General features: G+C 43.6%; 1 pseudogene; it reads right to left on the bottom strand.

The window, feature by feature from the left end:
* Nucleotides 1-1,774: 1,774 nt before the first annotated feature.
* LOC132207855 (U2 spliceosomal RNA) lies at nt 1,775-1,977 on the bottom strand (annotated as a pseudogene).
* Nucleotides 1,978-14,707: the final 12,730 nt, after the last annotated feature.

Below are 14,707 nucleotides of genomic sequence, written 5' to 3'. Positions count from 1 at the left end.
TTGTGGCCGTTTCATGGTTGAAATAAAAAAAAATGCATGAATGGAACCACAGTTGTTCTCATAGGAACAATACATGCTCTGACATGTTTGAAAAAAAAACCTCATCTCACTTATGAGCCAGATATCAAAGCTGACCAGATCCTGATGCAGTGTACCATGAAAGTGAAATTCTTCACCATCTTATCTACTTGTGTTGCTATTTCAGGGAGCGATGGACTTGAACCTCCCAATCTCCTGAACACCTTTGAGAATTGCATCAAACTGACCCCTAGTGGCAGGAATGGACAGCATCAGCTTGGATTGATGCTCATAATTCAGGCTCAACAAATCTACTGGAGCATTTTGGGAATGTAACTCGTGGTGAGTGTGGCCACCTCTCTGTACTGTAGTGATACAGATTCCCAGATCCCGATTGTCCCAAATGGCTGACTGACAGTGTCGAAGTCCCTGGGCTGATATCGAATGATTCCTTGGCCATGCTGTGTCAGGATATCCTGACTGAATACTATCTCCCTTGCCCTGACTGAGAACAGTTTCCCTGAGAATTTGAGACGTGCCCATTTGGTCGAAACACATGTTTGTTGCCACAGCTGCTGACCAGCCCTTGACTGACTGCTGGTGATAACAATGCTAAGCTGCCTGTCTTATGCCTGTGATAAACACCAGGCAAGACAGGAGCACTGTGAGACATTAAGTTCTAGTTGAAACATCAAAGTGCAAAAATGTCAGGGAAGGGCAGAGATATTGCAGCATAACTCGTGTCAGGTGCTGAAAAGCTTGTAGAGTTCTTAGAGCAAGAATGTACTTTGTGGACAGGCAATTCTGCATCTTGATTTAGCATTTTTATTTAACTCTGGCTCATTTTGCGAGATTTGCAAATATATCTCGGTCTGGCTAGTGTGAGAATTGGCTTTCGGAATAATGTGCCACTGACTGTCATTCACAGTTGTATCCCACATCAGTGAATTGGTAATCTGATTAAGCGCTCAGGCCTTGGCATGAGAAAAATAAAGCAGACACATGCACACTTGTTTGATTAGTTGCTCTGCACTCAAATGAAAAACGTGTGTTGTATATGCCATATCCTTTCCTAGCTCACAGTGTTTCCAAAATCTCTAGTTCAATACATCCCAAGTCATCATCAAAGTCAACACTAGTGAATATTTCGATAGCTTCATCTTTTTTTTCTGAAATGCTATTTGTAATGAGGTAGTGTTGGCAGGCGATTTGCTTTTACTTCTGATGCCATGTGTGGATATTTGGGGATGGTGTTGGTGGGAAGGTGTGGCATTACCAGGGATGAGGCACTAACATCAGAGCAAGTGTTGAACATGCAAAAATGGACAGATTAACAGTTACCTTGGAACAAGCATATTTGGAGAAAGTTGGGTGAGAGTACTGAGAGAAAGCACTTTGGCGGCATGGTGGCTCAGTGGTTAGCACTGCTGCCTCACAACGCCAGGACCTGTGTTCGATTCTCGCAGACTGCCTGTGTGGAGTTTGCACATTCTCCCTGTGTCTGTGTGGGTTTCGTCAGGGTGCTGCCACAATCCAAAGAGGTGCAGGTTAGCTGATTGGCCATGTTAAATTGCCTGTAATGTTTAGGGAGGGGTAGATTAGGTGGGTTGTAGGTCTGGCTAGGATGCTCTGAGGTTTAGTGTGGACTTGTGGGGCTGAAGGGCCTGTTGAGCAGATGCTGGAGAATTCGAGATAACAAGGTGTAGAGCTGGATGAACACGGCAGGAAGGCTGACATCTCATGCCTAGACACTTCCTCAAGTTTTGATGAGACTGTTTTTAGAATTGGGTCAAAGAGACTATAACCAGTCCTGGAAACACAGCAAATGGAGCAAGATCCTACTCCTTACTCCAACAATCAGTTTAACATAGGGCCTTTAAATAAAGGACATACCAGATATTAAAACTGACGAGAATAAGTATTACACACTGATGTCAACCAAGTAGGCCAAGAAGCAATGCCATTATAGTGCTGGACTACCTTAAGTCCCAGTTACCTTCCATATTTTCCATCAGCCTGACTGTGTGCAAAGACTTGTAAATCACTGCTGTCAGTTTTTACTGTTCCCAAACTCCTGGGCTTCCTGACCAGGCCAAACAGTCAGTTTACACCAACACTTTTTCAGCACCTTTTCTATAAATCTCTCTTCGCAGTGAATGTAGATCATCGGAAATGTACCAATCGAATGAGGTAGGGCAGAGCTGACGTCACCAACAAGGCTCATGAACCAGCTCCACGACAAGCAGCGGGTCAGTGAGATTGCAGCAACAATTGGTACAGAACCGCACACTCAGAGAATGTCCCAGCACAGGGGAAGGTGCTTCAGCCTGTCACTGTCTGCATCAGCGATAATGTGAACTGCAGATGCTGGAGAATCCAAGATAACAAAGTGTGAAGCTGGATGAACACAGCAGGCCAAGCAGCATCTCAGGGGCACAGAAGCTGGTGTTTCGGGCCGAGACCCTTCATCAGAAAAGGGGGATGGGGAGAGGGTTCTGGAATAAATAGGGAGAGAGGGGGAGGCGGACTGAAGATGGAGAGAGGAGAAGATAGTTGGCTGTTGGTTTGTTCGCTGAGTTTGGCAAATGAATTGCAAACGTTTCGTCTCCAGTCGAGAAGACATCATCAGTGCGTAGCTGCTGCTGTGTAGGAGAAGATAGGTGGAGAGGAGGCAGTCAGGTCAAAGAGATGGGGATGGAGCCAGTAAAGGTGAGTGTAGGTGGGGAGGTAGGTAGGGGGTAGGTCAGTCGGGAAGGACGGACTGGTCAAGGAGTCGGGATGAGGTTTGTAGGTATGAGATGGGGGTGCGGCTTGAGGTGGGAGGAGGGGATGGGTGAGTGGAAGAACAGGTTAGGGAGGCGGGGACAAGCTGGGCTGGTTTGGGGATGCAGTGGCGGAAGGGGAGATTTTGAAGCTTGTGAAATCCACATTGATAACATTGGGCTACAGGGTTCCCAAGCAGAATATGAGTTGCTATTCCTGTAACCTTCAGGTGGCATTGTTGTGGCGCTGCAGGATGCCCAGGATGGACATGTCATTTGCAGAATGGGAGGGGGAGTTGTTTAGTGTGAACCGAGCATGGGTGATGTGCAGAGTTGTCCCCAAGCCTCCGCTTGGTTTCTCCGATGCAGCAGAGCCACAATGGGAACAGCGGATGCAGTATACCGTATTAGCAGATGTGCAGCCTGGGATTGAGATGAGGGGGGAGGGGTAGGGGAAGATGGAGCACTTTCTGCGGTTGCAGGGAAAAGTGCCAGGTGTGGTGAGGCTGGAGGAGAGTGTGGAGCAGACCAGAGAGTCATGGAGAGAGTAGTCCATCCGGAAGGCAGATAAGGGTGGGGACGGGGTGTGAGGGATGAGTTGCGCAAAATGTGGGAGACACGGTCGAGGGAGTTCTCGACCGCTGAGTGGGGGGAGGTTGCAGTCCTTGAAAAATGAGGACATCTGAGATGTACAGGGTGTGGAATTCCTCATCCTGGGAGCAGATCTGGTGCAATTGGGAAGAGGGGATGGCATTTTTGCAGGAAGGTGGGTGGGAGGAGGTGTATTCCAGGTAGTTTTGGGAGTCAGTGGGCTTAAAATGGATATTGGCTTCTAGGTTGTTGCCGGAGATGGAGACAGAGAGGTCCAGGAAGGAGGGAGAGGCGTTAGAGATGGTCCAGGTGAACTGAAGGGGGGGGGGGGGGGGTGGAAGGTGTCAGTGAAGTGAATGAACTGTTTGAGCTCCTCGTGGATGCATGAGGCGGCTTTGATGTAGCCATCACTGTAATGGAGGAAGAGGTGGAGTTGAGGGCCTGTGAAAGTATGGAAGAGGGATTGTTCCACATAACTTACAAAGAGGGAGGCACAGCTTGGGTCCATGCAGGTACCCATGGCCACCCCCTTTTGTCTGTAGGTAGTGGGAGGAGTTGAAAGAGAAGTTGTTGAGGGTGAGGAAGAGTTCGGCAAGGCGGATGAGGGTGTCAGCGGAGGGGGACTGGTTGGGCCTGTGGGAGAGGAAGAAGCGGATGACCTTTAGGCCATCTGTATTGGGAATGCGGGTTCATAGGGACTGGATGTCCATGGTAAAGATGAGGGTGTTGGGGACTGGGAAATTGTAAGTTTTGTAGGAGATGGAGAGCATGGGTGGTGTCACAGACGTAGGTAGGGAGTTCCTGGGCGAAATGTGAAAAGATGAATTCCAATGAGGTGGAGATCCGTTCGGTGGGGCAGGAGCAGGCAGAGATAATGGGTCAACCAGGGCAGGCAGGTTTGTGGATTTTGGGAAGGAGATAGAAACAGCCGTTGCAGGGTTGGGGAATGATGAGGTTGGAGGCTGTGGGTGGGAGGTCACCTGAGGTGATGAGGTTGTGGGTTGTTTGGTCGATGATGGTTTGGTGGTCGGGCGTGGGGTCATGATTAAGGGGGCAGTAGGAGGTGGTGTTGGAGAGTTGGCGTGTAACCTCAGCGATGTAGAGGTCAGTGTGCCATACTACAACTGTGCCTCCCTTGTCCATGGGTTTTATGGTGAGTTTGGGATTGGAGCAGAGGGCTGTACGTTCTGCAGGGAAGAGGTTGGAGTGAGTGCGAGGGGTGTAGAGGTCTGAGAGAGGGAGGGTCTGAGCTTGGGTAGGCTGGATTGTATTGCCTGGAGTTGCCGTCGCATTGCTGCGAGTGTGTGTTTCAGGAGTTGCAGGGAAAGATGCTTCTGAAGTGTCTTAATGTTCTGGATGTAGACATTGTCACATCTGGGGACAAATTGGGAAGGCTTGAATGTGGACTGTATTCCAATGGGGATGATCTGGTTCCTTAGGCAGGTACTAAGAAAGGTAACGTGGCTGTAGTACCTGGTTTGCTGCAGGATATGGTCGAGCAGTCTCAAGGCCGAATAGAGCAGTTTTTGGCCACTTTTCCAGGGTAATGGTGAGACTGCATTAGGCTGTGGGCACGATGAAATCAGAAGCCATCCAGAGATGATTGACTGAAGTGATTCTTTTGAGAAGTATTTGTCTTCAGAGGAAATCATGACCAGACTGGCCCTGGATTTATTGCACTTTAGGCGAATGACACATGATCTTGTTTTGAACGCAAAATATTCCGAGCAGTCTTTTCAAGTTGAATGCTGAAACAATATTTCCATTTGTGCACGAGATTACCACCAGTGGATGGACTGTAAAACTGGACAATATCTCAGTTAGACAATGGTGACTTGTTTATTTTACCCTTTCAAAGGATTGTGTGTTTATGGAAGTCTTTCCAGAGAGAGATGGAAGATAAGTTATTGAATATTCGTCAGGGAGTGGCAGACAGATTCATGACTAAGAATAACACACCAATTTTAGCAGGGGTGGAGAGGAACGTTTATTTGAGGCCACATCATTCAAGAGCTCACCACATGGCGAACTTGGTTTGATTTTTCTAATCACTTACTCCTGATCCAAGTTTTCACATGGCCATGAAGGCTCTCCCTTTCAGAATGATGGGTACAACTTCCAAATACGATTTTTAAACGACACTATGAAAATGCTCAGGAAAGCTTCATGGTTTTTCAGAAAGATCAGAGACATAGAACAAAGCTAAAATCTCAATAAAACTGCTTTAGTAAACAGATTGGGCTGAATATATGTCTTTAATAGTACAGATTACTTTTATTTGTACTGTTGAGATGACTTTTGTTGGCAAGACCTGCATTTCTTGCCTCTGTCTAATTTCCATTCAGAATATGATGGTGAAACCCAGGGACACTAACATATGTTACATGGAAATTGTGATCAGAGATAATGGGAACTGCAGATGCTGGTGAATCCAAGATAACAAAGTGTGAAGCTTGATGAACACAGCAGGTCAAACAGCATCTCAGGAGCACAAAAGCTGACATATTATGGAAATTGTGAGACTGCTTTTTCTGTTTTCAAAAATTAAGGTCAGAGAGCCATTCAGCAGAAAAACAGAACCTTCAGCTCACCATGTCTATTCCAATCAAAAAAACAGAACTACATTAATCACACTTATCTTGAAGTCGACACCCACTAGGCATGGCATTTTGAGTGCTCCTCCAGCTGCTTCAAAAAATGCTGCGTTATCTTTAATGATCTGTGACCTGAGCTGTGATTTGTCTTTTTCTTTCACATTATGCATGAACTGCATTTTGCAAATATATCCCATGACATCAAAGACAGCAATTAGCTCTATAGATCAATAATTTTTCTGGAAAATCAGACTTTTTTAAAAATTCATTTGGGATTCTAGTGTAGCTAGACCGGCATTAATTGACCTTGAAAACTTCCAGCTAGAAGTTCACCAAATTGGAAATGTAGTGGACACTGAAAAAGGTTACTTCAGAGTACAATGGGATCTTGATCAGATGGGACAATGGACCAAGGAATGGTAGGTAGATTTAATTTGAATAAATCTGAGGTGTTGCATTTTTGAAATCAAATTAGGGCAGAACTTGTACTCTAAATGGTAAGGCCCTGGGGAGTATTGCTGAGCAATGAGTCCTGGTGTGCAGGCGCTTGGTCCCTTGAAAGTGGATTCAGAGATAGATAGAATAGTAAAGAAAGCATTTAACATAGAGCATGGGATATTACAGTGCAGTACAGGCCCTTCGGCTCTCGATGTTGTGCTGAAATGTGAAACAATCTGAAGTCCATCTAAACTACAGTATTCCATTATCATCCATATGTTTATCCAGTGACCATTTAAATACCCTTAAAGTTGGGAATCTACTCCTGTTGCATTTGGTACAACTTGCCTTTATTGGCCAGTGCATTGCATGTAGATGATGGGAGGTCCTGTTGCGGCTGTACACTGGTTAGGCCACTTTTGGAATATTGCATACAATTCTCGCCTCCCTGCTATCGGAAGGATTTTGTGAAACTTGAAAAGGTTCAGAAAAGATTTATAAGAATGTTGCCATGGTTGGAAAGTTTGAGCTGCAGGGAGAAACTGAATAGGCTTTTGCCTGGAGATTCGGAGGCTGAGGGGTGACCTTACTGAGATTTATAAAGTCAGGAGGAGAATAGATAGGGTATCTAGACAAGGTGTTTTCAGCGGGGTCAGGGAGTCCAAAATTAGAGGGTGCCAGTTTAAGGTGAGCTGGAAAAGATTTAGAAGGAACCTCAGGGGTAACTTTTTCACAGAGAGGGAGGTGAGTGTGTGGAATGAGCTGCAAGGAGAAGTAATGGAGTTTGGTACAATTACAACATTTGAAAAGATGGGTATGTGATTAGGAAAGGTTTAGAAGGATATGTGTCAAAAGCTAGCAGATGGGACAAGATTTATTAGGTATATGTAATTGGTATGGATGAAGTGAACTGAAGCCTCTGTTTCCATTCTTCACAACTTTCTGACTCTATGATTTGGTGAATTTCTGATGAATAGTTAGACACAGGATATTTGTCACTGGAAGTTGATTATCTCATTGAATATCAAGGTGGGCCTTTTGGATTGCCTCCTGTTGGAGATAATTCCTGCCCGGCAACACTGAAGAACTGTTCTTGTAAGCCATTCATCAGCTAAACCTGAATAGTGCCACATATTTTGGAATAACGACATAGACTACTGCAGGAACTGAGGACTGTGAAGCGGTGCTGAGGAATATGATCTGTTAGTTTGTGAGCATTCACAATCTTGGCTTGAACAGAAACATTCTCTTTGAAAATGCATATTCGTGTGGCACGAACATGGAACCAGATCATGGAAACAGCTCTGGAGGGAAGTGGGGATCCAGAACCGGCAGGAAAACAAATACATTCTCAAAGTGTGTGCATGGGAAGAAGGAGTCTATTCTTCTTTTGAGGAATGACACCATAACAGATAAAATATTTTATTCTAATGAAGGGAAAGCTGTATCCATTTTATTGGTTTCGTTAAAATAATGGCGATAAACAGCTGGAATAAACTTGCACTGACCATTTGAAAAATCCTGTATGTCTTCAGAGATAGCTGGGCTGTCCTCGGCTGAGTAAGTGCTGATACTGTCTGAGTGATGCTGTTTTGAAACACATTCTGAGCACACTTGATGGAACCGACAAACAAGTACCATTGGCCAGTACTTCAGAATACATCAGACCTTTCATGGCTGCTCCCACACAGAACCATACAATTGAGAAAAGGCCCATTGAGACTACACGACCAGGTGATGATCCAAATGCTTTTATTGTTTGGGATGTTACCTGCCTCAACCACCCTCCGAAGCAGTGCAATCCAGACACCAACTAGCCTCATCACAAATAGGACAAACACCTGCTGACAGAATCGGAAGTCCATACCGAAAAAAAGCTTTGGAATATTGTGAGAACAATGAGCACAGTGTTCTGCACTTTCACTCTTTAGTGTTTTAGCTCATGTTCCAACATCATTTGAAGTGAGATCAGAGTAACTTGCCATGCCACCCATGTTACTTCACTCATTGTGGCATTATGGACCCTGAACAAAAATGTGATCAATGCAAATTGGAGACAATCCTGCACTGGTAATGTCCTCGACTCGACAATGGGGAAATCAGTCTCTGAAAGTAGTCATTCAAGTCACTTGTCATCCTGGATAGGCACTAAATTGCTGTTCCTTGACTATAATGTATTGAAAAAAAAATCCTGGAATCCCGAACAAACAGCTCTGTGTGCACGTCTGCAGCATTTGGATTGGAAGTGTTTCAGGAAGGTAGCTCGCTGTTACTTTCTCCAGAGCTATTGGTGATGACAAATAAACTCAGCCTTTGCGAGTGCCTGCTAAAACCCATGGTTGAGTGTGTCCTATTAAACATATCGAGATATTTTATGTTTTCAAAGTTGAGCCCAAAGACTCAGAAAGGTAAGACTTTGCTGGATGAGTGTAACCCCAGCGAAATCAGGAGCATGGTATGACATTGAGTTAAGGATCCACATTGTTTTCAATAAGAGGACTGATCGTGCGATATCAGTGCCACTGAGTTCAAACTTTTCATGGCAATTAATCTCAATGTAACATGCCATCGATACTTGGGATCTTTATTAAAGAAACTTTGCAATGTCTCCTTTAATGACCATTCACAAATACTTGAAGGTCAACTCAAATGGCAGCTTCACTGTTCTGATTCAGATCAGACAAATTGTGACAGTGAAAAGTAAAAAAAGAAATGCTGGAATAAAAATTATCCTGTCTAGCAGCATCTGCAATATGACTTTTTCAGAACAGATTCATCACAGACCAGATCTGTTAACTCAAAATCTGTCTCCAGATGTTGCCTCATATATTGTGTTTCTCCACTAACTTCTATTTCAGGTTTCCTTAATCTCCAGAATTTTGCTTTTCTGGATAGGTCTCGATGTTGAACTTGGTTATATATGGACAATATCGTCCATTCCTGATTCTGTGAGAGCCATTGGGCTGGTTACACGTGTATTACACCAGTGTCTGTTTCTTTATTAAAAAACATTTTATGAAAATCGTCCTCAAAGCATGAATTTTAGGAAATTGATTTTGATTGAAAATAAATTTCCGAGGCAGCTGCACTTGATGAGACAACAGAAATAGCTTACTCCTGATGGCACAATCCGTGCCCGTCACTGAAAGTGTTTCCCCTCAGGCTCTGAAGCCTTTTCATACAAATCTCAGAATAATTACACCAAAGATGGAGGTCCCTTGGCCCATCATCTCTGCACCAGCTAGGGGTGAACTATATCCCTGCTATTATGATCCTGTAAAATCCCTATACACCAAATATTTTGAAATCCTGAAATGTCAGCTTTTCTGCTCTGAAGATGCTGCTTGGCCTGTTGTGTTCATCCAGCTCTAAACCTTGTCATTTTGAAATCTTTGTCTACTTTTAGTTCTGAATATCCTGTGCGTATATGAACAATTTTATCATTCTGCATACCCCATGATTAAACAGTGTTTGCATAAAATATAATTTCCTATTACATTTAAATTTATCATGGTGTGTTCATATTGTTGTTTGGCATTCCATCTCCCAAATACAATCTGTTTCCTTGCTCTGCATTACATTTCATTCCATCTGTCAGAATAAGTGCTAGCTAAATACTGATGACATTGGGATATCACTGTACTCCTCTCCAGTCTCTACAGCCACTGCCCCCATTCCTCTCTGTCTCTGAACCAATGTCACATTCATTCTGTCCCTGGCTCTTTAGTCCATGCTCTTTAATGAACAACATGATTGTACACACCACATTTGATTTTAGTTTTGGTCAATTGAATCAAGAAATGTAAATGTTACTGCTTTAAAGCACATAAACTGCAATGAAGAACTTTGTATCTTCAACATACAATGTTGTTTTATTACAACAATGAGAAATCTACACTTTCTCTGCAAGGCCAACCCAATTTTGCTCAGCATTTTTTTTTGTACAATCAGCACAGTAATGACATTTTGCTTGTCTTTTTTGGGGGGCGTAGTGTATTGATGCAGGTGGTTACAGCATTGCACATGGACAACAAGGCAGAGCCACTTAACCTGCAAAATGAAAACATCCATCATTTTCCCTCACCACTACATCTTTAGAGCAATTGGTGATGGAATATACGACAAATAGCCAACAATGTTAACATCCAATCCAGCCCAGTTTCAATTGTGAACCGAAGGTTCACTGAAGGTGTATTGAAAGGGGTTAACTGGAACTATTTGTTCAGTGCCTGTGATTGATGTCAGTCTCTATGGATTCTAATTGCGTCACAGGAAGCTTTCCCTCTCCTATAACTAAGGCGCTCTGTTCAATGTCTTATCCCATACTATAAGCGAGAACATCAGCGACAGCACTAACAGGGATCGGCAGCTGCAGAGAGAGAGGGCGGAGAGATCAGAATCTGAGAACAATAGACTGGAATGTTGCAACAATGGATCAGAATCTGAGAACAATAGACTGGAATGTTACAACAATGGATCAGAATCTGAGAACAATAGACTGGAATGTTGCAACAATGGATCAGAATCTGAGAACAACAGACTGGAATGTTACAACAATGGACCAGAATCTGAGAACAATAGAGTGGAATGTTGCAACAATGGGCAGGGGTTTATTCTCGGGTCTTTATTATCTTACCGCATCTTGGTCAACGTTACCACTTTGAATACTATGTGTACTGATGATTATTCAGGCTGGTTACTATCCCATTCTCGCTGTTGTTGGTGTTCCTGGTAAGCCTTTCTATCTCTGTCCAGTCACTACTTCCGCAAGGCATATACAACTTTGTTGCCGTTTCTGTTACCTGTATTTGGAAAAGATGGAAACAATTATCTTCAGTTTGAATTAAAACCTCGCTTCATTGTCCATGAATTTCAGACTCATCCTTCACAAGCATCTGAGAACAAGGCTTGTTCACAACATTGAGGGCCTTTTTTGATTTATGTCTTACTATTGTCTCCATCACCAAACTTGTCCAATACCAGCTCCAGAATATCTGCACTCTCCCCCTCTGCCTCTGCACTGTGGCTTGATAAACCATGATCTCTGCGTTGGTAAAATTAAGACTTTATGGTTCTAGCTGTCTTCTGACCAGTCTTCCAAGTTACAAATAATTTGATCACACCCCTGTTCTTGTTTTCAAAGTAACTAGTGATAGGGACACCATGTTAGAGTAGTTAAGTCACTCTGGAGGTAATGCAGAGACACTGGTTATTACATGATAGATACTGTTTCAAATCCTACCACAACTGGTGGTTGGACTTTCATTCTAATGATAAGAATTGTAACCAAGGCCAATTTCACTCATAGCAACCATAAAACCAGCAGCAATTTGTCAAAAAACCTATCTCATTTCACTGATCTCCTCTGGTAAAGAAATCTAACATTATTACCCGGGCTGGATTAAGTGTGAATTCAGACCCACAAAATGTGTTTGGCTTCAAACTGCCTTGTAGAATGGTCACAGCTAAAGGTAATTAATGATGGTCATCAAATGCTTCTTTTACCAATGATTTCGTCATCCTGTGAAATGTATTTTTAAAAAAAACAGTAAAACCAAAGAAAGAAATGTGTCAGAGATCTGAAACAAAAATAAAACAAAGTGCTGAGGAAAGTGAACAATTTGGCAGGCTCTGATGAAATAAAAGCAGAGTTAACATTTCAAGTCGACTGAACAAACATCAGAGCTGAAATCTGCTGGCAAATATTGTGATTTATGCTGCTGACAGGGATATTTGTTTGAAGGGGGAAGGAATGAGTTGAATAAATTGAGAAAGAGACAGCGAGAGAAAAATATAAGCAAAAAAAGGGATTGTTGATGATCAGGTGGGACGGAAATAAAATGTGAAATTAATTACTTTTTTTGCCAGTTCCCATATTCCTGAATATCATGCCCATGTAGATATACTTCTAAGTCCCTGCTTAAAGTAAGCTGTGTCACCTCAGTCTGTCTTTCCTGAATGTGGGCATCTTCTTTGTGCATTAATGGTTTGTGGGTGTGACTGGCTGGGCCAGCATTTACTTCCCTTTCCTCGATGCCCTTGAGAAGGTGTTTGTGAGCTTTTTTCTTGCATCTCGACCGTACACATGCTGTGTATTGCTGGTAAATAGGTCTGTCCTGTGTCATTTCTGTGAGACTTTGTGGTGGTTGATATATGTGAGTGGCTGGTTTGGTCATTCCAAATGGCAGTTGAGAGGTAACCACATTGCTGTTGGTCTGGAGTCACATGTAGGCCAGGCCAGGTAAGGCTGGCAGATTTCCTTCCCTGACGGCCATAAGTGAGTCAGGTGGTTTTTTTCCCAATGATCAACGATGGCTTAATAATTTCATCATTCCAGGTATTTCAAAGAATTCAAATTCCACAATCTGCCGTGGCAGGATTTGAATTGGGGTGTGTGTCGTGACCTGGGTCCTTGGATTAATAGTCTAGAAATAATTCCACAAGGCCATCTCATCCCCAACATCCCCTGTCAACTCCAGCAGCAATAGTGGTGTTGCTGTTACTGTGACTGTGGTACAGAAAATTGTGCAATTACATTGTCAACTGCTTCTATTCAGTGTGGGCACATTAAAATTTCAGTTCATTGTGATTGTGCAGAGATATAACAGTTTATCAGCCAGGAAAATAAACTAAGGAGACGAAGGCATTTTCAACACTGAAAGAGTGCGCCATGTATGCACCAGGGAGAGGCCAGTACTGACAGTGGCCATCAAGTGAACTGGTTTCATTCCAGAACTTCCTCAGAGATAATAGGAACTGCCGATGCTGGAATCTGAGATAACAAGGTGTCGAGTTGGATGATCACAACAGGCCAGGCAGTATCAGAGGTTTAGGAAAGTTGATGTTTCAGGATTTGAAAATATTAGGTGTATATTCCTACTAGCAGGTTTGCTGGTGTCACTCAGGAGGATTGAAATTAGCTTGGCAGTGGTGTGGGAATCAATGCAAAATGAATGGACTGAAAGGGAACTAGAGAATAGGGCCAGTAAGACTCAGAGAAAGAACAGACTGGGAGTGGTTGCTGATCAAAGCGGATCTAGTAGATTGAAGGTCACCAGTTTCAATGCAAGAAGTGTAACAGGGAGGGCAGAAGAACTTAGAGCTGGGATTCGTACTTAGAACTATGATGTTGTTGCTATTACAGAGACTTGGTTAAGGGAGGGACAGGATTGATAGTTTAACGTTCCAGGATACAGGTGTTTCGGGCAGGATTGAGGCAGGTAGATAACGGGTGGGGGAGTTGCACGACTTGCTAAGGTGAATATCACAGCTGTACCATGGGATGACACCTCGGATGGCTCATACAGCGAGGCAATATCGGTAGAGCTCAGGAACAGGAAGGGTGCACCCACAATGTTTGGGGTTTACTCTAGGCCCCCCAACAGCAAGTAGGAGATAGAAGAACAGATACATTGCCAGATTTTGGCAAGCTGTAAAAGTAACAAGGTTGTTGTCGTGGGTGATTTTAACTCCCCATATATTGACTGGGACTCACTTGGTGTTTGGGGCTCGGACGGGGCAGAGTTTGTAAGGACCATCCAGGAGGGCTTTTTGAAGCACGATGTCGACAGTCCATCTTGGAAAGGGGCCGTACTGGACCTAATATTGGGGAATGAACCTGCCCAGGTGGTCGATGTCTCAAGAAGGGAATAACTCAAAGACTGTGATCACAATTCAGTAAGTTTAAGGGTCCTGATGGATAATGATAGTTGTAGTTATCGAGTGAAGGTGTTAAACTGGGGCAAGGCTAATTATAACAATATTAGGCAGGAACTGAAGAATGTAGATTGGGACAGATGTTTGAGGGCAAATTCACATCTGGTATGTTGGAGGCTTTCAAGTGTAAGTTGCTGGGAACTCAGGACAAGTATATTACTGTAAGGATGAGGGGTAAGTACAGCATGTTTAGGGAACCTTGGATAATGGGAGATATTGTGAGCCTAATTAGAAAGAAAAAGGAAGCATTTATTAAGGCCAGGAGGTTGGGAATATACGAAGCGAGGGTGGATGAAAAAGAAAGATGAAAGAAATTTAAACGAGGAGTCAGGGCGGCTATAAAGGGGTCATGAAAAGTCATTGACCAACAAGATTCAGGAAAATCCCATATATCCATACAAAGAGCAAGAGGGTAGCCAGGCAGAGGGATGGCCCACTCAAGGACAGGGAAGGGAATTTATATGCGGAGCCAGAGGAATATGGCGAGGTATTAAATGAGCACTTTGTGTCAGTATTTACCATAAAGAAGGACGTGGTGGATGATGAGTCTGGGGAAGGGTGTGTAGATAGTTTGGGTCATATTGAGAT

Source organism: Stegostoma tigrinum, unplaced genomic scaffold (assembly GCF_030684315.1).
Source record: "Stegostoma tigrinum isolate sSteTig4 unplaced genomic scaffold, sSteTig4.hap1 scaffold_179, whole genome shotgun sequence".
In the NCBI taxonomy this organism is placed as follows: Eukaryota; Metazoa; Chordata; class Chondrichthyes; order Orectolobiformes; family Stegostomatidae; genus Stegostoma; species Stegostoma tigrinum.
This window is presented reverse-complemented; position numbering and strand designations above follow the sequence as displayed.